This window comes from Pongo abelii, chromosome X (genome assembly GCF_028885655.2).
Source record: "Pongo abelii isolate AG06213 chromosome X, NHGRI_mPonAbe1-v2.0_pri, whole genome shotgun sequence".
Classification (NCBI taxonomy): domain Eukaryota; kingdom Metazoa; phylum Chordata; class Mammalia; order Primates; family Hominidae; genus Pongo; species Pongo abelii.
Genome location: NC_072008.2, coordinates 13,393,911 through 13,421,523, shown reverse-complemented (window position 1 = coordinate 13,421,523; position 27,613 = coordinate 13,393,911). Strand labels below are relative to the sequence as shown.

At 40.1% G+C, this 27,613-nt stretch overlaps 1 long non-coding RNA gene across 2 annotated transcripts in view; it reads right to left on the bottom strand.

Annotated features, from left to right (window-relative positions):
• LOC129052890 (uncharacterized) overlaps positions 1-27,613 on the bottom strand; it is a 45,378-nt gene that overhangs the window by 8,524 nt on the left and 9,241 nt on the right. The window contains exon 5 of one of the 2 annotated variants that reach the window (XR_008518017.2): positions 7,140-7,438. The exons of the other annotated variant lie outside the window; for it this stretch is intronic. This is a non-coding gene — a long non-coding RNA (uncharacterized LOC129052890). Of the gene's footprint in view, positions 1-7,139; positions 7,439-27,613 lie in introns of those variants that run through there. 2 annotated transcript variants of the gene reach the window in all.

Sequence of the window (27,613 nt, the reverse complement as noted above, 5' to 3'; positions counted from 1 at the left end):
ACATTCAATGCAATACTGTTAATTGAGACCTACTTGATGGCAGTCATTGGAGGTAGAAGATGAATAAGTCACAACTCCTCCATTAAAGAGGCTGTTAAATAAACAATATTGGTGCATGCTAGTGGTCCAAATACTTATCTAGATACTCACAGATGAGATAGGGAAGCAAAAGTCAACATAACATTTTAAAAATATGCTAAGGAATTAACCACTTAATAAAGTTTGTCCTCAATCAATATTGTCTGAGCATCTATGCTAGTCAATATTTAAAGATGAAGACCTTTAATGAAAAGCCATTAAATTCAGCTAATACTAATCGGTACCTACTTTATGGCAATCATTGGTGGTAGAAGATAAATAAGTCACAGCTTCTCCATTAAAGAGTTCATAGTCTAGCAAAGGAGCTTCGTAAGTAACTGTGCCGTTGAATGTGGCTGTTGTAAAATCTAATGATGCAATGAAAACAGTTGTTAAACTGAAATCACAAATGTTGCTAACATGAAGGAGTTCACAAAGCTGATGATGCTAGAGAATGGCTCAAATCATTGGCAAAGCCAAAATAAGAATCTGGTAAGGTTAATTTGGGAAAAAGAGAAACTTAACAAAGATGATGTCAGAAGATGGGAGTCAAAAAACAATTTGAATATCAAAGGCTTTGGAGAGGTCTGTGGGGAAACTGGTGAAACCGCAAATGTTTTTGTAAAGATGACCTTACTTATGACTATGCGCGAAAGTCAACTGTGAAGACAGGGTGCACAAAACTATCATACAGTTTTGCCAGAACAACTGTGCCAAAAGAAAAATCAACACTTATGCCATTGTTGTTCATTTTAAGAGTTAAGATATGGCAATTGTATCCTGAATTTTTCACAAATAAGAAAATATAAATGTATTTTCCTACTTTTTAAAACAAATTGGTTTTCTTTTTAGAATAAAATCCTAGTCTAATCTTTTTTTTCAGTACTTACTGTGACATTTGGTTTCTATTTTGGATGGATTAATTTTTTTTATATTGCTCACCCGTACCTCTAATTCAAGTATCAAAAATGTTAGCCTCTTCTTCAGTTTAATTTTTCTAACTCCAGAAACTTTTTTCTTTGTACTCTTGAGTCTCCTTAAGTGTGCTTATGGTTGTTGCATTCATGTTGTCATATGCCTCCTTTGCTCTTGAGTATTCTGTCCTAACTGATATTTCTCTTCCTAGTTGCTGGGTCCTATGTGATGTGGTACTGTTTTTCTTTGCCGACCCGCTGGGAATGTTACAGGTGGTTTAATTTTAAATGGACTTTTTCAGAAACAAATTACGCTTGGGCAATGAAGGCTTTCCATATTTATGACACAATATGAAAAGCAGGTACATAGATAAGCAATTACAAACAAATAGAAAAATAGTTGAAACTGAAAGACTGTTCTTTTGAAATGTACTCAGTGCACGTACATTTCCTACGATATTTTACGGCAGTGCTCTTTTGAGTTAGATGTTCTCAGAGTCCAACCTATGGGAAGAAGAAGATGATGATGAATCAATTACAATGTCTGGCTACTGATATCTGAACTGGAGAGATAAATACCAGCTCATGTTGTCAGTCCAGGATGCTGGGATACCATAAAACAGCCCAGATTTGCTTGCTGCCTCTCTGACTTCTGATTTGATCCTTGTTCTCAGGCTGCCCAGCCACATGATTTACCTTGGTCCTAGATCACCTCCAAGTTCACCAGGCCATACAGGGCCTTGAGGAATGCAGGTACCTAAACCCCTCCTCTCTTTTTGGGAGAATTGCCAAGTCAGGGAATGAGTGGAGTGTTTGCTAATAATTCTGGAAAGGCTTCTCTAGATGCAAGTATTTGCATTCATTCCAGTTATTTCCTTCATTTTTTAAGGCCCTTGATTCGGAGTATTGGCAAGGGTGTTATGCAAGGCTGTTGCTTTGGTGATGTTGGTTTGGACAATCACTTAAGTGCTGGTTTTCTATTCCTCACAATAATTGGAAGTGTGAACATTGTGATCTTGGGCTCCAGTGGCCAAGAGGAGAGCAGACGCTCCTCCCAAAAGGTTCCTATCAGATACTTAGAGCTTAGAGTTGGGGAAACTGACCCAGTGATATCATGCTGCCATTTGTAAGTGTTCAGGCTCCCATCTCATTCCTTTTTTATGTTCCTGCTGCTAACTCTTAGATGTGCTATTCCAACAATTATGATGCTGTCAATAATTGGTAGTTTTAAGGCGTATTCATCCTGTAGCCCAATATTTCCAGCTTCCACTGTGGCCAATCATAGTACAGAGTTTCACTGCAAAAAGACTAATCTGACATCTAAAAAAGTATGGAAAATGTATATAACTTTACAGAAATCTCTTAGACTAAGGGGAGTATGATTCATATCACACAGCCACATTTCTAAAAATCACCAGAACCATTAACCTCTGCAGTGCCACTCAACACAGGGTGACAGCTCTCTAGTCCCCCATCTCTAGAAACTTCCCCAAACTCTTCCCTGAAGCTCACTCCTCCCTGCCTCTCCTCTGACTTGTAGCTTTTTCTTTTCGGGATTGTTTCTTCCTAAGAGCAGTTCCCTGCTTTTCCTAACATAAACCAGCCTAGTCTTTCCTTTCTCCTGACTTCCCTATTGCTACCCCTCGTCTTGTTCAACAAAAACTTGAAAACAGCATGTGCCTTGTAAGGCGAGGGGAAAACAAGGCTATGAATGCTCATTTACCTTCATGGTACCTGAATGTTTGTATACTTTGAATATTTTGTCCCTGTGAGAGTCCCTTATGAGAATTCTGCCACTGCCTTGAGCAAAAATCCTTGTAAACTATTTTTCACATGACACTGAAAGTCCTCCTGAAGCTTCCCTTTAAAACAGGTTCAGCAAACATTTTCTGCAAAGAAGCAGATAGTAAATATTTTCTGTTTTTCAGGTTATAAGATCTCCATTGTAACTACTGAACTCTTCCATGGTAGCATGAGAGCCACCATAGGCAGTATGTAACCAAATGGCGGCTGTGTTCCAATACAACTTTATTTGCAAAAACAGGCTGGTGACTCCTGCTCTAAAACAGTGCTTCTCATTCTTGGCTGGCCATCAGTATTACCCGGAGAGCTTTTTCAAATCCTGAGGCCTAGGCCATACCCCAGACCAATTAAATTAGGACCTCTGGAGTGGGACCAGGTCATACATATTTTAAAGTTCCTCAGGTGAGTCCAATGTGCGGCCAAGGTTGAAAATGCCTGCTCTAAAACTCAGGAACCAGCCACCTGGGAACTGATGGGGATCCCAGCCTGGAGAGATACTGATCTCTCAATCCCTGGAGTGGCCAGGTAGGGCCTCCTGTAAGCAGCCCTACTATTCCTTTACCCTAGTGTGTCCTAAAAATGTGGTCATCTTCCACATGTCATGAAAGGCTGAGAAGCATCCACTTAGGAAATAAGTAGCCACAAATGGAAACATTATACTAAAGTTACTGGCACTTCAGCATACTACAGGCAAATGCCACCAGCTAGCCAGGTGTGGTGGCACGTGCCTGTAGTCCCAGCTACTTGAGAGGCTGAGGGGAGAGGATCGCCTGAGCCCAAGAGTTCGAGGCTGCACAGTGAGCCATGATTGTGCCACTGCACTCCAGCCTGGGTGACAGAGAAAGACCCTGTCTCAATAAATAAATAAATAAATAAATAAATAAAGTTATTAAAATTCCTTGGATAGTGATACATGGAATAGTTGTTTCTTTGATAAAGCTAAATTTAACTATTCACTCTCATCTGAGAAATATTAATATATTCAACTGCTACTTTTTCTTGGTCCTACAGGCTACATATAAAACTGTGATTTTAACAGGATTCTCTCTCTAGGGAGATGAAAATAAACTGTATTTTCTGTGAGTAAATCAGAAACCCATTCCTCAGTTCATGGCTGTGCTGCTTTTTAAATCTTCTGGAGCATCACTTAGTTGGTAACAGTGGAGGACTGGGTTAGACTAATACTTCTCTGTTTTAGTTGGAACCCGGGTTCAAGCAGATGGAAATGCTGTTTTAAGTTATTCTGAAGCTGAATTGTCTGTGACCATTTAACTTGAAGTATAACACTTTGTAGAGACAATCTCTCCATGGATAGGACTCCATTGTACCTGATTTATTGCTTCTCGGCTGTCATTTAAGAAAGCCTTGCAGTTGGCCATCGGCCAGGAAACAAATCCACTGCTTTTCTATTCCTTGGCAAGCCTTGGCCTGTCACGTACTTTTGATTGTCTTCGAAACATCGACCTAACAAGACATTCAGATTTCAGTGCTAGCGAAGACACTTTGTCTAGTATTGAGCTAGGATTATGAGGATGGAGGAGACAGTAAGCCCCAGTGCACATCCCTTTCTCCCTCCTCTTGGTCCAAGGAGCACATGCTGCCTCGTGGACTTTGAGATGAGTCTTCGCATAGCCAGCTCATTGCCTCATGCATGCCTTGGCAGTAGTTCATGCCACATGCCCTCCCTATGCCCCATTTGGTTGAGTCCAAAAAAGTTATGAGTTTATTGCAACAGCCTCAAGGGCTGCTAAGAACACCAGTAGAAGGTCTTTCTGGCATCTTAAAAGGCTCTTTGGAGAACATCACATGAGACAATGACTCAATGTGGTCCTTTCCAGATTTTCAGTTCTTTCCATGGCAGCTCTAGGAGAACAGAGACCTATTTGAAAGGCTGGCAGGGCCTTTTAGTTACGTTAGCAAAGAAATTCATATTACCTTGAGAAAATATTAGTGGTACACATCAAAAATGGGGAAGGGGATCTGATGAAGATTGGGAAGGGAGATAAAGTCCACTCCTTTTTAGTGTTCCCACCAGCACCCGTGGCAGTGCTATTGAGTCCCTTGGATTCCTAACCCAGGTGATTTTGAGTAGGCCTAGAATTTGCCCATATGTTTTGCAGTGGTAAGTTCTCATTTGAGTGAAGAGTTGAATAGTAATGGAAGCAGAAAAAAAATATGCTACAGAGGGTAACAGGTGCCATTAGTAATTTTGCTCAGACTTTTCTAGAAGACTCACTTTCTGTTCTTTGCTTAGTCAAGGCCCATCTTTCCTACTCACTTCTGTCTTAACCTCAAAACATTCCATAACTGCCCCAGGCCCCAGTAATTAGCCTTCTTCAGACCTTCACATTTGTTCCTTAAATGAAAACAGCTGCTCTATTTAGCGGTGCCATGAAGACACTGGCCTATGTATTCTAATTTTCCTCCTGGGACAATCCCTGAGGCACTTTCATGAAACTTCCAGGGCTCTAAAACAACAAATTTGAAAAATCTTTGGCCTCTACCATTTTCCTGGCATGTAGCATAAGATACCTTGTGTTGTGTTTTATCTACTGATTTCCTATTTTACAGAAGTAATATATATTTATCAATATTTGGAAGATACAGGTATATGAAAAGAAAAAAAATGAAAATGCATGTCATCCCAGACTCTGAGATGAACACTAGTGACATTTTGGACTTTTCCATTTTGATCATTAATCTATGAATTTGTATGTGTATCTATGCTCATAAATATTGATTTAAAGCTAGCCTTTTATTTCAACCTAATACTTTAACATGAATAATTTTAGTGTCATTAATTATTTTTATCCAAGGTCATTTTTCATCTTTAACAAACTTACTGAGGTATAATTGGCAAAAAGTAAGCCACACATAGTTAAAGGGTATATTTTGATAAGTTTTAACCTATGCATATACCCATGAAACCAACACTGCAATCAAGATAAGGAACATGTCCATCTCCCCTAAAAGTTTTCTTGTGCCTCTTTGTAATCCCACTTTCTTCTTTCTGTCCACATCCACCCCAACCCCTCCCCCAGGTAACCACTGAAATGCTTTCTGTCAGTATAGATTAGTTTGCATTAGAATTTTATATAAATGGGCCAGGCACGATGGCTCACATCTGTAATCCCAGCACTATGGGAGGCCGAGGCAGGTGGATCACCTGTGGTCAGCAGTTTGAGCCAGCCTGGCCAACATGGTGAAACCTTGTCTCTACTATAAATACAAAAATTAGCTGGGTGTGGTGGCAGGTGCCTGTAATCCCAGCTACTCGGGAGGCTGAGGCAGGAGAATTGCTTGAACCCAGGAAGTGGGAGTTGCAGTGAGCCGAGATTATGCCACTGCACTCCAGTCTGGGCGACAGAGCAAGACTCCATCTTAAAAAAAAAAAAGAATTTTATATAAATGGAATATTATACTATGCACTCTTTGTGTCTGCATTCTTTCACTCAGCATACTTATTTTGAGGTTCATATTGTTGCCTATATCAATAGTTCAATCCCTTTTATCACTGAAGAATATTCCGTTGTATGGATATACCACAATTTATTTATCCACTCACATGCAAATGTGGACATTTGTGTTGTTTCCAGTTTTGGGCTATTTGAAACACATCTTCTTTTAACATTTATGTACACGTTTGTGAGGCCATATGCTTTCTTTTTCCTTGGATCTTAGGTAATTTTAATGGCCGCATTATATTCCATTGTACGAATGTACCCTTGTTAATCTAACCCCTATTTCTGATGTTTAGATTGACTCATGATTTGGGTTTCCTTGAAAGTAAAGTCTGAGATCCGAGACAAGGATTTGCAAGAATTTATGTGAGAGAAGCAGAAGAGAGGGGTGGGGAGAGTAAGTCAAGGAAAGAGCAAAGCCACAAAGGTGTGTTAGTGAGCTGCTGATCACTGTGGGCAACTGAAGCTCAATCCCATGGGGTCCCTTGGAGGAATCACGTAGAATAGTCCTCAAAATGGTCTCTGGATGGAGAGGTTGGAGCATTCATCCTCCATTTCTTCCTCTCATTGGTGGACTGTGGTCTCCTGGGAATATTAACTACCCCACTTTTCTCTGCCACATCCAACACAGGCAGAATGGCCTTCTGTGGGATCCAAGAAAACTCTGAAGCAGAAAAGCCTTGAGTCAGCAAGGTAAGCCCACAGTGAAAGGCTGGGACCATCCATGAAACTGTCCACCACAGGTGTACTAAAAGCAAGGGGCTGAGGGTAGTGGTGTGAAGAATCTATCTTGCTTCAGTGGTATCATATTTTGCTATGATATACAACAGAGCATCAAACATCTTTGCACTTAGACTTTTATTTTATTTTATTTTTTTATTTTAGACAAGGTCTCACTCTGTGTCTCCCAGGCTGAAATGCAGTAGTGCAATCACAGCTCACTGCAGCCTTGACCTTCCAGGCTCAAGCACTCCTTCTGCCTCAGCCTGCTGAGTAGCTGGGACTATAGGTGTACGCTACCATGCCTGGCTAATTTTTTTTTTCCATTTGTTTTGTGGAGAGGCAGTCTCACTTTGTTTCCCAGGCTGGTCTCGATCTCCTGAGCTTAAGCAATCCTCCTCTTTAGCCTCCGAAAGTGTTGGGATTACAGCTGTGAGCCACTGCATCCAGCCTGCACTTAAACTATTATATATATGTTATGATATGTTCATAGAAGTGGAGTTGCTAGATTAAAAGGTATGTGCATTGAAAGGGTTTTGATTCTAGTCACCACATTATTCCTTGGAAAGGCCTCAGTTTACCTCTCATAGGTTGTATATGAGGACACCTGTTTCTCTGCTCTTTTGCCAATACTGAGCATTTTCATTAAATGAACAAAGAGAAACTTTGCTAATGGTCAAAATGATTTACTATTTTATATTCCACTTAATTACAGGCCCCACATATCAAGAGACCATACCTTATTCATCAGACACTGGATTCACAAATGAGCATATTTAAAGCAACCATCAAAATTTGTCTATGGTGATGGGACTTTGGGCCTGTAAAAAGTAGCCTATGGACAGATTGTGTAACACCCTAGTTCCTGAGCTGTCTTTCCCAGTTAACCCCTTCTGATGTGACTTCTGGATTCGTCAGGTGATTTCTGTTCCGCTGCTGAACAGAACTGGGCCCTGCTCAGTGTCTCACTTAACCTGTGCCTTGCTGGTTTGATATTGGGTCCATGCTTGCCCTTGCAACTGACCTCTGTCCTTTATGTTTCTCCAAAAATATTGTGTCTTACCTAACAGCTTGTCTTCACTGGCGCCTGCCTTGTAGTTAGGACATGCGGGACTTTTTGACCCTTCATAATCCTGGAAGTCAGGCCAATGACCCTGGCTGTAGAACTTATTATGTCTGATGGCATTCAAGAGGCTGCCCCAAGACCCCAAATCTTAACTAATTAAGATACATGAGGAAGAGATCTTTTGAGAATAGAGAGAGAGAAACACTTGCTGGCATTTCATTTTGGGCACAAGGCATGACTGTGCATCCCAGGCTGTGACCCAAATGTCTGCCTCAGAGCTTCTGGGCTCTTCTCTGTCCTGGGCTTTCACCTGTTGGGTTGGCACTGCCTGTGGCCCCACACGTGGCTATCCCCTTTCTGACAGCTGTGCTCCAGCAGGTGGTGTGAGCCACCCTCATCACCTGCTGTCTGCACTGACATTTGATCACTTGAAGCTGTACATTTGCTTCCATGTGCACATTTTGCCCTCCATCAGCTTGCCAGCCAGCAGTACTTTTTAAATCTGTGACATGCATGCCCAGCTTCCCAGGGCTGACCACAATCATCCCCACTTCAACACCCACAGATGGCTGTATTTCAGGGCTTCATTTGACCTGCCATTTGGCTTAAGAGAAAGGGTGTGGAGAAAAGTCCTGGACAAAGAATAGGAACAGGGCCAAATCAGAAAGCCTCTGAAGAGACTGGACAGCATTATTGTTTGAGAGAATCGACAGTCCTGATATCAGAGACTGACCCTACGGGAATCCCGAACAATTTCTTTTTCTAAATAACCTCGATTTAATGAACAGCAATTTTTCAGTTTTAAACTGTGTTTTGCTTTGTTTCATTTTGTTTTTTGACCATCATACAGACTATGATGACAGGTCAACCGACTATGGACCATGATGTGCATTACTGACAGAAGTGAAATTGTTTATAAAGGCATGCCCAGTAAATATGGTACTGCTGTGAGGAAAGAATAGAAAAGAAAGAGGTACAGAGAAAGAGAAAATTGTATTCCCTAAAAAACTACTATTAGCAATAAGAGAGTGCAAAAGAAAGACAACTATACAAAAATCTATAGGTATATCATTAAACCAGCAGTGCCCAATAAGAAAATATAATGGAGCCTAGAGGAGAGGCCAATTCTTCACGCTGTCAACACATAGAATTTATTGGGTAAAGTATAACAAAATTACTTCTGAAATAATAGAGGAGCTCAAATATAAGTATGTGAAATCCACAGATACCAGAAAAAAAAGAAAAATCTCCAAGCCAATAAAAAATAGCACAAAGGATATAAATAACAAGAAGAAACCCAAATAACGAGTAAAGATATGGACATCATTAGTAATCACAGAAATTCACATCAAAACAACAGTGAGAGTGTTTATAACCAACAGATTATAAAACAAACATTTTGATTTTTGACAATGTGAGCTAGAGGTGAGGATTTAGAAAAGAAAATGGAAACTCCCTTTGACTGCTCATGGAGGCAGTGCTTCCCAATTATTCATGATGCAGAATCAGGTCCTTTTATTCTTTTTTTCTGATAAGAAATTATTATACAATTGGGCATACCCCATATCCAGCTCCAAATACAGCATATATTTTTTCAACATCATATTTTAAAAATAACATTTTTTTTTCATTTATCCCTCTTATGTCTTCTAAGACACTACTCCTAAAATATTTTGATTTTCACAATGAAAAGCTTTTGGCCTCACTTAACCCATATTGTCCAAATGGGCCCTTCCCACAATTTGTTTTAGCATTACTATTGTTGTTATTTTAAAATAATCAGGTTTTCTTTTTCAGTCCGATGCTTTTGTAAAATATAAAATTCACGTTTGGATATCATAGAAATATCAAATTATGATAAATACTTCTAAACACTTACTCTTAATGTCTGTACTTATCGGAGACCAATAAGTCATGGTTCATGGACCAGACTCTAAATTTTTATGGTCAAAGAATGAATTGGAAGTATGTTAAAATTAAGCTAAATTAAAAAAAAAGTTTACCTCATACTTCGACAACCTACTTCTAGAAATCTATCCTAAATATATGTTGGTTTAAGACACAAGGAAACAAACTAGAAATATATATTAATAGAAGAAAGGATGATTATAGTCTAGCCATATGGTGGCATATATAGCTGTTAAAACGAATAAACAATATTTACATAAAATTGGAAAGAAGTTACAAAAATGGGCTCACATTATTCAAACATGCATACGTTTGAAAAGCATAGAACACGCATCTAGAAATGCATGTATTTATGTGTACAAGTGTGCATAAACACAAACCCTAAATTGTTAGTGGTGTTTACCTTTGGTGATGGGATTGGTGGGAAATTTGCATGTGCTATTTTATAACAAGTAAGTATTTCTGTTTAGAATCTCTTTATTTTCTGTTTAGAATCTCTCAGTTTGTCAAAACCCTACTGACAAAATTGCTGCAATTTCCATTTATTCCTGAGTATGTGGTCAACAACAGACAGTAGCCTGTGAGAGAAACCCAAGTGTCTGCTCAAAGCTGGAACAGGAACCCCAGACTTCTAGGAAAGCAGATGTTTCTAAACACATCGCCACATCCAGAAAGAAGTAGTGCAGATCTTTTAGGGCCTCCCAAGAATCCAGCATAAGACACATTCTTTCAGGCCCTAATCAAGTTCCCTGCTGTGTGCCAGGAGCTGCAGAGACCAGAGTATCAGACATGTTAGAACAGGATGGGCTGTCTTCACAAGGAGCTTACCAGCTGCCTGGAGAATAATCCAGACAAAACACAAAGGAAGTCCTTTAATGAGCACCCACACTACAGGACAAAGAACCAAAATAGAAACAGGATCCCATAAAATCAGAAAGAAAACAAAGATCCTTACTGCCATTGTATTAGTTAATATAATTCTAAAACAGATATAGGGACGTTTCTATTGGAAATGAGAAAACAAAAAGTATTATTAGAGATGATATAATTGCCTACTGAGAAACCCCAAGATAATTAAAAAGTGGCTATCTTTATGGGAGTTTAGTAAAATGACTGGTTAAAGATAAGTGAACAAAAGTAACCAGCTCTCCTGCTCTCCCTGAAGTAACTAACCAAGATATATGAGGTGTTGGGGAAACAACACTCCACCCTAAAATGTCTAGACATAATGTTAATTTTAAAACTGAATCTATGTGAGGAAAATTACAAACTGCAACTGAGAAAGTTACAAGAAAACATGAATATATGAATACAGAATAAGATGATTGAATGAACACAGAATAAGAAGACTGAATATCATCGAGGTAAATTTTTCCCAAATTAGCATATTGGTTTAACACACTCCAAGAGTAATTAATTGAGCTGCTCTGCTAGATATTAAAGCATAATATAAATTTTGAAAAATTATGTGAGAGGACCTTGGTTCAATACTTTTTATTTTTTTAGAGATGGGACCTCAGGACGGGTGCGGTGGGTGGCTCATGCCTGTAATCCCAGCACTTTGGGAGGCCGAGGCAAGCGGATCATTTGAGGTCAGGAGTCGGAGACCAGCCTGGCCAACATGGTGAAATCCCATCTCTACTAAAAATATAAAAATTAGCCAGGCATGGTGGCGCACCTGTAATCCCAGCTACTCAGGAGGCTGAGACAGGAGAATCGCTTGAACCTGGGAGGTGGAAGTTGCAGTGAGCAGAGATCACGCCACTGCACTCCAGCCTGGGCAACAGAACGAGACTCAGGCTCAAAAAAAAAGAAAAAGAAAAAAGAAAAAAAAAAAAAGAAAAAACGAGATGGGACCTGACTGTGTTGCTCAGTTTGGAGTATAGTGGCTATTCACAGGTCCAATCATAGTAGCACACTGCAGTCTCAAACTCTTGGGCTCAAGCAATCTTCCTGCCTCTTAATACTTCTTTTAGAAAGAGATACATTATTTTATTGTTCTACTTTCTGTGTGTATGTATACACACACAAACACACAGACACATTAAAAACTACAGAAATGAGATCATATACTGGCATGGAAATGGATATATATCATCAACGAAAACAAAGTGATTGTGGAAAAAGAGTCCTGATATATGAGAAGATAACAGATAACAAAGGAAGACTCACAAACCAATGGGTTAAGAGATTATTCGTCAGAGTTGAAAATAATTGACGCTGGGGGAAAGTGTTATATTCACATCTCACATCATGCAAAGAATAAAATGCAAATACTTTTAAGAATTAGGTATAAAACATAAAAGCAGGCCGGATGCACTGGCTCACGCCTGTAATCCCAGCACTTTGGGAGGCTGAGGCAGGCGGATCACCTGAGGTCGGGAGTTCGAGACCAGCCTGACCAACATGGAGAAACCCCGTCTCTACTAAAAATACAAAATTAGCCCGATGTGGTGGCACATGCCTGTAATCCCAGCTATTCCGGAGACTGAGGCAGGAGAATCGCTTGAACCCGGGAGATGGAGGTTGTGGTGAGCCAAGATCACGCCATTGCACTCCAGCCTGGGCAACAAGAGTGAAGCTACGTCTCAAAAAAAAAAAAAAAAAAAAAAAAAAAATTTAGGTATAAAACATAAAAGCAAAAAATAGTGGAGAAAATGTTGATAGGCACAGAAAATATTTTAGAATAAAGTTCTCATTTACCACAGTTATATGACCTAAAAGATGCCTAAGAATAAATTTACACAAGGTATGCAAAACCTTTTATGGAGAAAAATACAAAACAGTACTGAAAGATGTGTAAGGTGGCCTAAATATATGCAGAAATATAGCAGGTTCATGAAAGGAAAGACAAGATCGGGAAGATGATACTTCTCAAACTAATCTATAAATGCAATGTAATTCAAATCAAAATCTAGAAAGGATTTTCTGTGGAAACTGATGAGCTGACCTTAACATTCATATAGATGAGAAAGAGACCATAATAGCTAAGACACATGAAACTTGCCCTACCAAATATCAAGACTTATTTTTTAAAATATAGCAATTTAGATAGCATGCTACTTGTGCAGAGTTGGACAAAACAGATCCAGGCATATATAGAGATTTGATGCGTGACAGAGAAGGTCTTACAAATCAGTGGGGAAAGTATAAACTATTCAACAAACGAGTCTGGGAAATTAGTTATCCTTCTGAAAAGAAAATTAAGTCACTAGCTTATACCACACAAAGATAAATTCCAGACAAAGATTTAAATGTCAAAAGAAACCATGTAAACTTCTGGAAGAAAATAAAGGAGAAAATCTTTATAATCTTAAATCTTCCACAGACAAGCACAAGAAAACAAAACCCTTAATTAAGGAAAAAATAGACAAATATAACTACACTAAAATTACAAACTTAAATGCAAGAAAAAAGCACCTTAAAATTAAAAGAAATTATAGACAGGAAGAAGATATTTGCAATGCATATAATCAACAAAGTTGGTATTTAAAATATGTAAAAAAATGTTTACAATTCAGCAAGAAAAAGACAAATACCCCAAATGGGCAAAATATATGAAAAAGCAAATTCACAGAAGAGGAAACTTGAATACCAAATGAATGGAATGTTGCTCTATTTCTCTAGTTTTTAGGAAATGCAAACTAAACAAGAATATGCCATTTCACAGCCAACAGATTTGCAAAATGAAGGAAAAGAAACTTTCATACATTGGTGGTATAAGCTGATAAATCATGCTAGAATGAAAGTTTTCACTCTACCTTTGTGAATCTGTAACCTAGAGAGGTTATCTGACATGTGCACAGGGAATCACACACCAGATTGGTTTTTGCAGCATGTTTGTAATGGTGAAAAATGGAAGTAACTTAAATGTTCATCAACCGAACAACAGATATGTAGATGGTACTATATTCAGCGATGGAATATTACAGAGCAAATCAAACGAGGGAACTAGAACAACATAGGTAAGATTCATCAAAACAACCAATGAAAAGGCAAGCTCCTCATAATGCCTGATAGGATGCCATTTTCAAAACTAGAGTCTTACTGTGGATACATGCATTTATGGTAATAGTGTAAAATATGGAGAAGATTGATCCAGATGGGGGTCACCTCCACAGCAAGAGGAAGGGTATGAACCAGGAAGAGGGCCTGGGGAATGTCAAAATGTTAATATCGTATACATCTGAGTGTTGAGCACATGGGTATCTGTTATATCGCTCCGTATATTAATACATGTTTAAAACATCTTACAATAAAAATGGGGAAATTGTTGATTATACTTTATACATTTTATTTTTTTTAGAGACAGGGGTTTTGCTCTGTCACCTGGGTTGGAGTGCAGTGGCATGAGCACGGCTCACTGCAGCTTAGACCTCCCTGGGCCCAGGTGATCCTCCAGCCACTGCCTCCCGAGTAGCTGGGACCACAGTAGCGTGTCACCACACCTGGGTAATTTTTTCTATTTTTTATAGAGATGAAGTTTCATCATGTTACCCAGGCTGGTCTCGAACTCCTGAGCTGAAGCGATCCACCCACCTTGGCCTCCCAAAGTGCTGGGATTACAGGCATGAGCCACCACGCCCAGTCTCTATATTCTTCTTTAAGCTGGTGGGAGGTTTATGTAGGAATCTTATTTCCCTTAGTACCTCTTCCATTACCTTTGCTCCACAGCAATAGCTATTCTCTGACTTCTTAGTCTACGATAAGGGCGACTGGCATTTTCTCAATCTTACATACAGTAAAAATTTAAAAAAATCTTTAGAAAACTTTGCTATTCTTATTTACCATAACATAAATTCTAAACTAAAAACTGTGTATTTGCTGTGCAAACACAGTTTCAAATATGTGTGCCATCCCTTCCCCACCCCCTAGCTCCAAATATATTGTAGCTTCTAAGTCTATCCTGGATAGAAATTCTGAGGCCAGCAGTGTGCACAGCTTTCCAAACATCAAGGAGGCATGTAATTGGGAAGCTTTGGAGTTGTCCTTCTCCATCAATGGCCAGAATTATAAGTGGAGAACTACGAACTCAACAGTGTATGGAACAAAGCTATTCCATATATGTTGTGAGCATGAAACATCTTGGACATGGCTAATGTGTAGCTTCCATCTGGCATTTTTGGTATTGTGTAAAATTGTTATGTCAGCAACAGATGGTAAAGCTAAGTGTTAGGAGATATTACTTATGCCCAGTTATCAGGTTTCCAAATCTGAACCTGAAACAGTTCATGGGTCTGTGGAAATGCATGCGGTGCTAGATTTTCTTCTGTTGAGCTGCTTTTCAGAGTATTACTTTCTTGCTGGTTTCTCTTTTCCTCATTACTAACAAATCTTGATTTTGCTCTGATATCCTCATCGGAGCTCCTGAGGTGACTTCTCCACCGTTAGTCCATCAAGCCCTTGGCCCATGTTTTTTGCAAACTGAGGAAGGACTTACAACTTGTGTGTGGGTGAAATGTTTGTATCTCCTCTCTCTCATGTATAGCTTCTAGATGTGATTTCTTCCAGCAGCCATTTAGTGACCGTGAGGAAAACTGCTTTAGGGGCAAGCTGATGCTGAGGAAGGTAGAAAGAAAGGTCTGAGAAAGTCAGAGTTTTTGCCATTAACGAGCTGTTGATGGTCTATAGACTACCTGACTACTGGACATGGTGTTTTAGTAGATGAAATACATCCTTATTGCTCAAGTCTGTGTGAGCAAGGGTTTCTTTTTTATTTATTTATTTATTTATTTATTTATTTATTTATTTATTTATTTATTTTTGTGATGGAGTCTTGCTCTGTTGCCCAGGCTGGAGTGCAGTGGTATGATCTTGGCTCACTGCAACCTCTGCCTCCTGGGTTCAAGCGATTCTCCTGTCAGCCTCCTAAGTAGCTGGGATTACAGGTGCCTGTGATCACGCCTGTCTAATTTTTGCATTTTTAGTAAAGATGGGGTTTTGCCATGTTGGCCAGGCTGGTCTTGAACTCCCGACCTCAGGTGATCCACCCTCCTCGGCCTCCCAGTGTTGGGATTACAGGCATGAGCCACTGTGCCCAGCTGAGCCAGGATTTCTTTTACTTAGAGACCAAAGTATCTTGATAGATGGAGAAACTTCAATATTTGTTAATTTGGAAGCCTCCTTCTATGAAGTTTATGGAATACGATGAAAAGGAACCACAGACATGAATCAAGAGCATCTGACTTCCTGTTTCCTCACTTGGAGGTAACGCTATTCACGTTGACAAGGCAGGAGCTCTGAAATCCAGCCCAGCCAGGACAGCACACTGAATATATATCTTACATTTGTTACACTTTACAGTTTAAAATATACATATATATGTAAGTGTATGTGTGTGTGTGTGTGTGTGTGTATATATATATATATATTTCCCATTTAATTGTCTCATCAATCATGTGAGGTGAGCTGTTTTGGCGTTTTTAAAAAAACTGGAAGTTCAGAGACATTATCAAAGGCAAGCAGGCTAGAAACAGGTCTCCTAAATTTAGGACCACTGAATCTTCTGCTGAGTTCTGATTACTTTTCAAATACTCTGTATTATGAATAGATGTTTTCTGTAGAAATACCTTATCAATACTTAATTATGAGATGATAAATGCTTTGGAAATTGTAAAGGTCAGGCTGGCACAGGTTATCCTCTGGTAAAAAATGCCCCCAAATCTTAGTGCTTTTACAACAGCAAAGGGCTATTTCCAATCATGGGTTGGCAACAGCTCTCCTCCATATTTTCCTCACTCCAGGCCCCAGGCTGATGAAGCTATTTCTATTTGAACCATGGTTGGTCATGATGGCAGAGGGAAATGCACATGGCAAACCACGTGCTGGCTCAAAATCTTCTGCCTAGAAGTCCCACACGTCGTGTCCACTCTCATATTTTGGCCAAAGCAAGTCATGTAGCCAAGTAAAACATCAATAGAGTGGGGAAGAATGATCCTCCCCTAGAGAGTATTAGTGACAAGCTGGGCACAGGGGCTTACACCTGTAATCCCAGCACCTTAGAAGGCCAAGAAGGAAGGATTGCTTGAGGCTAGGAACTCGAGACCAGCCTGGGCAACACAGTGAGACCTCCATCTCTACAAAAAAATAAAAAATATTAGCTAGGCATGGTGGCATGCATCTGTAGTCCCAGCTACTAGGGAAGATTGTTTGAGCCCAGGAGTTCAAGCCTGCAGTGAGCTATGATCGTGGCACTGCACTCCAGCCTGGCAGACAGAGCAAGACACTGTCTCAAAAAACAACAAAAACCAACAACAACAACAACAAAACCAAAAAAGAGAACACTAGTGACTATTTATGAACACGAAATATTTTCCATATTTCAAATGAGCTTCTGTTCTAATTCTGTGTCCCTAGATGCAATACCACTCAGCCTCGAGAATGACCAGGTCAAGGGGCTGTGGTATCACTCACGACTGGATGTAACCCACAGTTGACCTAGGAAAGTTTCTCAAAGCATGTCCTCAAGAATACTAGTTATGTCAAACACCCCTAAAAATGGGTTATGTAGTCTTGATTTGGGAAAGTGTTATATCCCAAACTCTTGAAACTTTGCAGTGATAACAATATGTTCAAGTCTCTGAGAAGTCCTGTAAAATGCTGGACTTTGTTTAATCAAAAACTTTCCAAATCTTTTTGATCCTGAAGCCTTTAATTTCTTCCATAATTTTATTTATTATTTGCTTTGCATAACACCTATTGGCATCCCACAGTGCCACTGTTCCCTGATCACAATTTGGGCCAATTTGCTGCAATAAGACTGGGCTTGGGGTCAGGTCCCTAGGGTTTTAGCTCCACCTCTTTCACTAAATAGTGTGAACTTGGTACAGCATTCATAACTCTGTTTTAATTTCCACATTTGTTAAATGGAATTAGTGTTATCCTCTGAGCCTCTAGTGAGATCATTAATGTGAAGACAACTTAAATAATATAGTGTTTTATATATGCAAAGAACCAGCCTTGGACAAATATTTCAAAAAGACCCATCTTTTTTTATCAGAGTCCTGACTCTTCTCCTTGCACTTCCCACAAGCCCGGCTCTTTGGGTCTGTGTCAGAATAAGATGAACTGACAAATATGCTTGACCTGAACTCATCTTCATAGTTGAGCTGTAAACACGGAGCCCTCCTCTCTTTGATGTTTCACAGCCAGCTGGGCTCTGGCTTGAAAAAGTAAAACTAATCACTGCAGGCTGTTGGTGCAGCAGTAACAGTATTTTTGTCTTCTAGATGTGCCTGGATGAATGGGACTACTCAGGTGAAGGGAGACTTAAGGGACCATATATCTACCATAGGTGGGGCAGAGACAGAGCCTGAATTCTCATTTCCCATAGTACATGCACCAGGGCCATGCAATGAAGATTAGGGGAGGTCCCAAGACCCTCGCCTACCCTCCTCAGCTTATTCTACACATGCGGAAATTGAGCTCTTGGAAGAAGAATTCCCTCGCTGTGAGTCCACAGAAAGTTGGTAATGTGGTAGAATTAGCAGTCTGGATTTCTCCCTTGCAGCAGACTTCTTGTTCTAGCCCACTTCCTTTCCCTGTTCACTGTGCATGAGGGTAGCTTGTAATAAGATTTCCTACTTCTGAAAGATTTATTTGAATATACTTGTAGTGGATCAGGAATTCTCCACAAGTTGAAGTGACCTATATGTCATTTTGCCGATAAACACAAAATGAAACAAAAAACTGTAATCTACTGTGGAATTGGGAATACTGTCTCCAAGCCATCTTTGGAAACCAGTTCTCTGGGGGTGGGGCTTGGTTAAGAGTCTACTGAAGTCTACTGAGCAGTTAGAGGGTCTAGGATGAAGAAGGAAGGAGGAAGGAGAGAGAAGGGAAATAATTCAGGGTGATGGGATTCTCTGGCAATGTGCAGAGCCCTGGGGAGATAGATGTGCTGTTGATGAAGTTTGTGAAATGGTAAGATGTGAGCTCTCTCTGCACATCGGTGAGTTCTGACTGGCATGGAGTGCACAATAAGACAATTCATGACCTTAGAGATTTAGCTTCAAGCCCTGGATTCCTTGTCAGCCAGATTCAGCTTTCACAAATAAGATTTTGTAGGTGATCTCTGTTAAAGCCAGAGAGAAAAGCAACAGCAGTTCTGTAACTGTTGATAGGGAGCCTTTGTGCTTCGGCCTTTCTCCTTCCATCTGCATCTCCCCAAGTGGATATAAAAGGAAGCCTGGCCAGGCAAGGTGGCTCATGCCTGTAATCCCAGCACTTTGGGAGGCCGAGGTGGGCGGATCACAAGGTCAGGAGATTGAGACTATCCTGGCTAACACGGAGAAACCCCGTCTCTACTAAAAATACAAAAAATTAGCCGGGCCTGGTGGCATGCGCCTGTAGTCCCAGCTACTTGGGAGGCTGAGGCAGGAGAATCGCTTGAACCCAGGAGGCGGAGGTTGCAGTGAGCCGAGATCACGCCATTGTACTCAGCCTGGGCGACAGAGCGAGACTCTGCCTTAAAAAAAAAAAAAACAAAAAAGGAAGCGTGAATGCATGCTTTGAAACGGAACATGCATCTTTTTGCAAATAATGTCACCTAATTCTTAAGCTACTTTGGGAGCATAATACACCATCTGATCAATTTGTGCATTCAGGACTAAGTCCTTTTTAAGGGTGGTGGAAATTTTGCTTTCAGATGTGTTCCATTGAGGATATAACTAGCCTTTGATAATGAATGGAAAAATCCATTCAAAATAAAGATATCACTCAGGAGGGTTCCAATATATCTTCTCATTATGTGGCCTGGACTTTGCATACTTAAATGAGCTTCCCTCAACCTACATTTCCAAGGTCTTCCCCTCCCTCTCTTCCCTCTTCACTTTTGGCTATAGTCATGTAACTTTTCAAATATACACACAGATATTACCAAATATGTTCCCAGACATGTAGAAGCAGCATGTTGTAGTAATTAAGACCATGAACTCTAGACCTAGGCTCTTGGATTCAAAGCCCAGCTCTGACAATTACTGTTCCTTTGGGCAAGTTACTTAGTAATTCTGTGCGTCAATTTACCTGCAAAATAAGGACGGCATTAATAGTACTTATCTCACAGGAATGTTGTTAGGATAAAATGAGTTAATATTTATACAGCTCTTGGAACATTGCCTCGTAGATGGTAAGTCCTATGGGCTTGTTAAACAAAATGCCTCTATTTCTTTGCATGTGCTTTTCCTTCTGCTCAGAATGCTTGTCCACCACTTCTTCAGCCCTCACTGTACTCCCATCACTTTTTAAACAGCTCTACAGAGGTATCATTGACATGTGGTAAACTGCACATATTTAAAGTTTTGACATATGTACACGTTCATGAACACATCTATCACTCACAAAAGGTTTCTCATGTCCCTTATACTTCTTTTCTACCTCTCCATGCCCTCCCCCTTGGCAATCACTGATCTGCTTTCTGTCACTGTAAGACTTCTTTGAATTATCTGGATTTTTATATATATGCAATCATACAACATGTAGTCTTTGGTGTCACTCCTTTCACTTAGCATAATGTTTTTGAGTTTCATCCACATTGTAGTATGTATCAGTAATTAGTTCTTTTTTATTGCTGAGTAGTATTCCATTGTATGGATATACTACAATTTGCTTACTCAATTACCTGTTGATAGATATTGGGGCTTTATCTATTTTGTTACAGTTGTTTTCCTAGTGCCTCAAACAGTGCCTGACATGTAGTAAGTACTCAATAAATAGTACTTTAAAATAAGTGAATGAAAGAATTCCTTCTGGTGTGCTTCACCTTGTCCTTAAAACAATTATTGTTGCTATGAACAATCTGCAGCCATTACAAACCATGCCTTCAAAGAATATTGTATCATATGTAAGAACACAAATTGTTGCTGATAATAGGTCAGGCGAAAAAGGCAAAACCCCAGAGCATATAAAGGCCTAGGATGCATGGAGCAGTCTAATATATATATATAATCAATATATGTAATCTCTTTGACTTTATTTTTACTACTTCCCATAGTTTCCAAATTTTTGACAATGAAAGGAGATTAAAATTTTTTTTTCAAAAATGCAATTACATTTTTAAGAACAATCTGGCCGGGCACAGTGGCTCATGCTTACAATGCCTGTAATGCCAGCAATTTGAGAGGTCAAGGCGGGAGGACTGTTTGAGCCCAGGAGTTCAAGACCAGCCTAGGCGACATGGTGAAACCCTGTCTCTGCAAAAAAATACAAAAACTATCCAGGCGTGGTGTCTCATGCTTGTAGTCCCAGCTACTTGGCCGGCTGAGATGGGAGGATCAATTGAGCCCGGGAGGTCCAGGCTGCAGTGAGCTGTGATCACATCACCACACTCCAGCCTCGGCAACAGGGCAAGACCTTGTCTCAAAAAAAAATAAAAAAATAATAATCTGCTCAAATGTTACTTCTTTCATGAATCTTTTGCCCTCTCCCCCAGGCAGAATCAATGGCTCCTGGCTCCTTCTGTAAAGGCAACATGGTATGTATCAGTCAACTCTTGCCAAAGTAATGCTGTATACAAAATCCCTACCAATCTCAGTAGCTTACCATTACAAACCTTTCTTTCTTTCTCCTGAGTCTGCAGGTTGGCTAGGTGAGAGGCATGGTGCTTTGCTTCAGGCCAAGGGTCAGCTAGGCTACTCTGATTCTATGCCTATTACCTTCTGACATGGCTTTGTGAAAGAGATGAGCGCAAACACATGATGCCTCTCAAAGCCAAGACTCAAGAACTGGCCCGCAGTCCTTTACACCCATATTCCATGGCTAAAACACAACACACAGCTAACCCCATGGCAGTGGGGCAGAGAATGATCCTTCCATGGAGATCAGTAGGTGTGGGAAAGGAAATACTCGTTGAACAATAATTTAATCTACCACATTGTAGGAGACAAAACACTGGTTTTGGAGTCTTTTGAACCTGGCTTTGAAAGCTAGATCAACCACTTAAGAGCTGTGTGCTTTGGGGCAACTTACTGTTTACCTTTTTTGTTAATTGGAGGTAATAAAATGCCTGGAAGAGGGGTTGTGAGCTTTAAATGAGGTTAGGTGTGTGGTGACCACAGAAGTACACTAGTCAGAGCTTCTAGAGAATGTGCAGCTGGCAAATAAGTATCCCAGCACTGGGTGCTGTCCCCCTGGATCCTCCATCAGGCTTGCCCTGAGGCCATGCTTCCCTCAGGCTGCACCCGGCCATTGATGAAACTAAATCAGGCCCATTGCTGGAGGATGAGACTCCTCTAATAGGAGACATGGGCTTGAAAGCCTCCCACTGATCTGGCTTAAACATTCTGACATCAGCACTGCAGTCTGAAGCTCTGTCTCCAATCCTCTTTCTCCCTTCCTTTGCTCCTCTAAGCTGGTGTCAGGCCTGCATTGCAGTTGGGAGACTCTCCCTGCACACCCCTGCTTCCTCCCCTTTATCGTGCACAAGTCTTTCTCCCAATATATCTCTAGCACATTCAATTTCCCTCGTTTTTTTTTTTTTTTTCTTTTTTTGAGACAGGGCCTCAGTCTGTTGTGAGGCTGGAGTGCAGTGGTACAATCATGGCTCACTGTGGCCTTGATCTCCTAGGCTAAAGCGATCCTCCCATCTTAGCCTCTTGAGTAGCTGGAATGATAGGCACGCACCACCACACCCAGCTAATTTTGTCTGTGTGTGTGGTTTTTTTTTGTTTTTTTTTATAGAGACAGGGTTTTGCTATGTTGCCCAGGCTAGTCTTAAACTCCTGGGCTCATGTGATCCTCCCACCTCGGCCTCCCATAGTGCTGGGATTACAGGTGTGAGCCACTGAGCCCAGCTGCACCTTCAATTTCCAATTTCATCTTGGTGTCTGCTTCTTGGAGCCAGACTGAGACACTGAATATTAAGTGCCTAGTAGAGTGCCTAAGAAAAAGTAGAAACTCAATACATTTTGTTTTTAAAAGATTATTTCTCTTGTTTATTCAAGATCTTTAACATGTATATCATCTATAGCTGTTGTCACACTTCACAGATAGTTGAGGATTTTCTGATTTTAGAAATTGTGGTAAAATATGTGCAACATAAAATTTGTGATATTAACCATTTTTAAGTGTACAACTCAGTGGCATTAGTTACATTCACAAAGTTGTAAAACCATCACCATGATCTGTTTCCAAAGCTTTTTCATCATCCCAAAATACTCTATTACTAAGCAATAACTCTTTCCCCCCTTCCAGTCCCTGATAACCTTCATTATACTTCCTAAGTTGTTTTATTACTTATTTCCCATGGTTAACTGAACTCAAAGGCAGGAATTTTGTCCTAGTTGTCTTTGTATTTTAGGTTGTGTACTAAATCTTAATAGAAATGAAACGAAAAATACAAACAGGGATGTACACTACTAGAGTGATGAATGCACCAGATTGTTTAACTTGATTGTAATTTTGATTGACGTTACTATCTCTCAATGTTTTTGCTTCATAGTAAAACTTGTAAAGAAAAAAGGGGGGTTTCTATGCATGCAGTTTAATCTATCTTTTTCCCCTTGAGACCCCTTTCTCTCCTCTACTGCATTTTCTAAAGATCACTGCACACAATCGTTTAAGCAGAACGCCGGCTGTAGGTCAACAGATGATTTTGTAACAACGGGGCAAAGGAAAAAATGCAAAACTTCCCCTTTCTCAACATTAGTTAGCATGGGAAAGTTAACATGGTGTGCTTCAGAGGGTTCATTAGAGGGGGTTTTCCTTTATGTGGCATTTGACTTTGTTTCTACTCAAATAAAATGAACTGGCAAAATATTTGAGCAGAAATGTGTATGCCTTTCTGAATAAAAGGAGCCTGGAGGTTGCTGTTTCACCTTGTTCATTGTTTCCTTTGCTGTGTAGAAGCTTTTTAGTTTGATGTGGTCTCACTTGTTCATTGCTTATGTTGCTTGTGTTTTGGGGGACATATCTAAACATATCACTGCCAATGTCAAGGAAAGCTTTTGCTGTGTTTTCTTCTAGGAGTATTACAATTTTAGGTCTTTAATCCATTTTGAGTTAATTTTTGCATATAATGTGAGATAAAAGCCCAGTTTCGTTCTTTGCACGAGGGTATCTAGTTTTCTGAAAACCATTTATTAAAGAGACTGTCCTGTTCCCATCATGTATTCTTGGCACCCTTATCAAAGACTAGTTGACTGTACATGTGTGGGGTTATTTCTGGGCTCTTTATTCTGTTCCACTGATCTATGTCTCTGCTATTACAATAAAATCAGTATCTCCAAGAGATACTTGAGCCTCCATGTTCATTGCAGCATTATTCACAATAGCCAAGATATGGACACAACCTAAGTGTCTGTCAATGGACGAATGAATAAAGAAAACGTGGTATGTAAATACAATGAGGCCAGGTGTGGTGGCTCATTCCTGTAATCTCAGAACTTTGAGAGGTCGAGGCAGGCAGATCATTTGAGGCCAGGAGTTCGAGACCAGTCTGGCCAACATGGCGAAACCCTGTCTCAACTAAAAATACAAAAATTAGCTAGGTGTGGTGGTGGGCACCTGTAATCCCAGCTATTCAGGAGGCTAAGGCACAAGAATTGCTTGAACCTGGGAGGCAGAGGTTGCAGTGAGCCGAGATCGCACCATTGCAGTCCAGCCTGAGTGACAGAGTGAGACTTTGTCTCAAAAAATAAATAAATTAATTAAATAAATACAATGAAATACTATTTGGTCATAAAAAGAAGAAAATCCTGCCATTCATATGGGAAACATTATGATAAGTGAAATAAACTAGACACAATTACTGTAAGATCTGAAAGAAACCAAAATATCTCACCCCAAAATATTATGTATCCTTATTGCTCACCATATACGAAAATTAACTCAAGATGAATTAATAGCTTGACCCAGTGCGGTGGCTCATGCCTGTAATCCTAGCACTTTGGGAGGCCAAGGTAGCTGGATCGCTTGAGCCCATGACTTCAAGGTCGGCCTGGGAAACATGGCAAAACCCTGTCTCTATTAAAAATACAAAAACTGAGGTGGGGGATCACCTGAGCTTGGGAAGGTCGAGGCTGCAGTGAACGTGATTGTGCCATTGCACTCCAGCCTGGGCAACAGAGTGAGACCATGTCTCAGAAACAACAAACAAACAAAGATGGATTAAAAGCTTAAATCTAAGGCCTGAAACCATACAAATTCTAGAATAAAACCTAGGCAAAATTCTTCTGGACACTGGCCTAGGCAAACAATCTATGATTAAGACCCCAAAAGCAAATGCAACAAAAACAAATAGGACCTAATTAAACAAAAAAGCTTTTGCACAGCAAAAGAAATAATTATCAGATTAAACAGACAAGCTACAGAATGGGAGAAAATATTTGCAAATTATGCATCCTGCAAGGGAATGATAGCCAGAATCTACAAGGAACTCAAACAAATCAGCAAGAAAAAACAAATAATCCATTAAAAAGTGGGCAAATGACACAAATAGACATTTCTCAAAAGACGATATGCAAATGACCAACAAACATGAAAAAATGCTCGGCCAGGCACAGTGGCTCACACCTGTAATCCTAGCACTTCTGGAGGCCGAGGTGGGCGGATCACCTGAGCTCAGGAGTTCAAGACCAACCTGGTCAACATGGTGAAACCCTGACTCTATTAAAATACAAAAATTAGCTCGGCATGATGGCGGGTGCCTGTAATCCCAGCTACTCAGGAGGCTGAGACGGGAGAATCGCTTGAACCCGGGAGACGGTGGTTGCAGTGAGCTGAGATAGTGCCACTGCACTCCAGCCTGGGCAGCTGAGCGAGACTCAATCTCAAAAAAAGAAAAGAAAAAATGCTCAACATCAGTAATCATGAAGGAAACACAAATCGAAACCATTGTGAGATACCACCTTACCCCAGCCAGAATGGACATTAAAAACTCAAAAAACTATAGACATTGGCGTGGATGTGGTGGAAAGGGAATGCTTATGCACTGCTGGTGGGAATGTAAATTAGCACAACCTCTATGGAAAACAGTATGGAGAGTTCTCAAAGAACTAAAAGGTCTACCATTCAATCCAGCAATCCCACTACTGAGTATCTTTCCAAAGGAAAAAAGTCACTATATAAAAAAGACGCCTGCACATATATGTTTATCGCAGCACAATTCACAATTGCAAAGGAATGGAATCAGCCTAAGTGCCCATTAACCAATGAGTGGAAAAGGAAAACGTGATATATATATATATATATATATACACACACATACATATATATGTACACATATACATATATACACACACACACACACATATACACACGTGGGTGGAAGTGGAGACCATTATTCTAAGAGAGGTTAACTAAGGAATGGAAAACCAAATACCACATTTTCTCACTTATATGTGGAAGCTAAGCTATAGGTATGCAAAGGTATACAGAGTGGTATAAAGGACATTGGAGACTCAGAAGGGAGGAGGTAGGAGGAGGATGAGGAATGAAAAACTACATATTGGATGCAATGTACACTACTCGAGTGATGAATGCACTAAAATCTCAGACTACCACCATGCAATTCATCCATTTAGCCGAAAACTACTTGTACCCCTAAAGGTACTGAAATTAAAAAAAATTTTTAATACACATACTTTGACATATTTTGAGGTGGCTGTTCACAGGGCCTGCCAACAGAAGTGGCCTGCAAAGCTATCTTGTGTGAAGGAGATTTGCAACTGTAGAGGGAGTAAAATGAAGTAAACAACAGATGCTATCATGTATTCTTTGAAACACCACCCCACTCTCTGCCTCTGGATCCGGGAAGGATCACCTGGGAGTCTGACACTTTAAAGGCCCTGCAGAAACATTTATCACAGGCTCCCATCTCTTCTCTCTGAGGGTCGCTACTTGTGAGATTTCATCTGCATAACAAGACCACCTTTACTAGCCAGGCCTCCTCTTCTCTCTGTCCCATAACCTGTCTTGCCACCATAACCTGTTTTGCTATAGTCCAAGCCCTCATTCTTGCTGTAACCTCAAGATGGTATAAAAGTGTCAACCCTCTAGCCATTTCTTTGAGTTTGTTTAACTTGTATGACTTCCATACACATGTGCACACAATAAAATTGGTATGCCTTTCTTGATAATCTATTATCAGTTTGTTTTATAAACTCAAATGACTGAAACTTCAGGGGAAAAATTTAAACTTTCCTACAATCTCACTTATATGTGGAATCTAAAAAAAGTCAAGCTCATAGAAGCAGAGAGTAGTATGGTGGTTGCCCGGGGCTGGGATGTGAGGAAAATGGGGAGATGTTGGTCAAATGGTACAAACTTTCGGTTATAAAATGAGTAAGTTCTGGTGATCCAACATACAGCATGGTGATCACAGTTAATAATACATTCTTGTTCACTTGAAATCAGCTAAGAGAGTAGATCTTAAGTGTCCTCAACACACACACACACACGATAACTAGATATGGTGATGAATGTGTTAATTTGTGATAATCACTTCACAGTGTATGCCTATATCAAATCATCACATCGTACAGCTTGAACATATATGATTTTTGTTTGTCAATTACACCTCAATGAACTAGAAGAAAAAGTTAAAAGATCCTGGATCACTTCAAAATATAAGCATGGCTGTGATTGTGTGAGAAAATCAAGAATGCAGCTAGGTACATGTTTGAGTTCAGAGTCTGTGCACAGGTTGGGTCTCCAGGCCTAATGAAGGT